Source organism: Amphimedon queenslandica, unplaced genomic scaffold (genome assembly GCF_000090795.2).
Source record: "Amphimedon queenslandica unplaced genomic scaffold, v1.1 AMPQUscaffold_5988_Cont22050, whole genome shotgun sequence".
Classification (NCBI taxonomy): domain Eukaryota; kingdom Metazoa; phylum Porifera; class Demospongiae; order Haplosclerida; family Niphatidae; genus Amphimedon; species Amphimedon queenslandica.
In genome coordinates this window covers 1-1,653 of record NW_003553717.1, presented here as the reverse complement: position 1 = coordinate 1,653, position 1,653 = coordinate 1, and the positions used below count along the sequence as shown (strand labels likewise).

The 1,653-nt window shown below is 36.5% G+C and overlaps 1 long non-coding RNA gene across 1 annotated transcript; it reads right to left on the bottom strand.

Moving 5' to 3' along the window:
• Positions 1-257: 257 nt before the first annotated feature.
• LOC109592208 (uncharacterized) lies at positions 258-1,124 on the bottom strand. Its single transcript, XR_002190230.1, has 3 exons — positions 1,015-1,124; positions 847-955; positions 258-324 (listed from the first exon to the last, which is right to left on the bottom strand). It is a non-coding gene; the product is annotated as an uncharacterized LOC109592208 (long non-coding RNA).
• Between the last annotated feature and the right edge of the window lie 529 nt (positions 1,125-1,653).

The following is a 1,653-nucleotide window of genomic DNA, read 5'->3' as shown; positions in this document are numbered from 1 at the left end:
ATGATGTACTCAAAAAAAAAGCTTTAACTTGCCACACAGCATAGGACAGGGACACTGAATTATTCACAAGACAATACTGGTGTGGACACACAACAAAGTTTTCAAAACTTGTAATTCAATAATACATGTACATTGTACATATATGCAGTGACAATTACAAATCAGTTCAAAAATATATGCATGTACATGCATGCATCAGGAAGTGAAATTATTTGACTTAAACCATGTAGCACATGTACATGCATAACTGAATATGTACCTCAGTTGCATGAGACAAGAAAGTTAAAAATTCTTCAGTTATCTCTGTGACACCATAACGAGAACCTTGAGAGAGAGAGAGAGAGAGAGAGAGTCACACACACACACATATAAGGAAAAAAGATTAATCCAAAACATACATGTAAACAGAAACAAAGCAACCTGTACATGTACATTAAGCTCATAATACACAGCAGTTTACATTGACATGGTTTCTTTCGGGATTTCAATCCAGGAAGTCAAAATCTAAAGGTAAATTGTACATCAGGATTTTATCCAGTGGGAGGGGGCAGGAGGGAGCTTCCCCCCAAACTCTTCAGCTTCCCCACCAAAACTTTTGTAATTACATGCATGTACTGTACATGTACATGTATGTACACAACCTCCCCCCGGTCACCTACTCTGGGCTTCGCCCCCAAACAAAAATTCCTAAATAGAGCCCTGTGTACATGCATGTACATGTACGTCACTTTTGGGGAGCATAAAACCAATTACATGCACATGTGGATGTACACTGTAAAACAAGATCAATTGAGGCAAGCCACATCCAGTGATTGCCAAAACCCCACCACTATTAACCAAACTCACCAATAGTTGCCACTTTATTTCGTAGTAATGCTGTAGATAAAAAAGTTTCATCACTGATGCTCTTTGTGGGTGTGTCTGATGCTGCTGGTAAAAAATGAGCCGTCTCCTCCTACAGATAGAAGAAGAGGTGAGGATTAATGAATACAGTAAATGTATGATAACAGAAACCTTTAAATTGACACCAGCAAAGTTATCAATATGGTCCTCCTCTTCATCCTGATCCCTACATAAAGAAAGACACATGTGTACATAAAACTGTTATAGTGTGTAATTATAAGAATAATACGAATATGCATAATATTATACATGCTAGTGATGGGCGATTCCGAGTCCGGAGTATTCGATCCTTCGATTCCGAATGGAATCGTACTCGTATCGAAAGAGAAGTAGGAATCGTTTGAAATGATTCCGAATTAAACCACACCCAACCACACCTTTTAATATTAATAATAGTTTTAAAACCAGTAGTTAATACCTTAATTATTGCTTTAATTGATACCACATGGCTTTGCGCATGCGCAGATGTAGTCTCGGAATTGGTATTCGATTCCATCGATTTCAGTCTCAGAAGTATTCAGAATCGGAATCAAATGCAAATTTCTGGATTCGCTCATCACTAATACATGCATAACAAGTAATACTTTAAATAAGCATTTTTAATTCTTGAAAATACATTGTTCAGTACATGTACATGCTTTATACTCCAAGGAATATGGAAAAACTTTAAAGGATGTACATGTAATATTTAACAGTTGAATCCTTATTTTGTGCTCATGCTAGTCTTAAATTTATAGTAGAGTAACCATA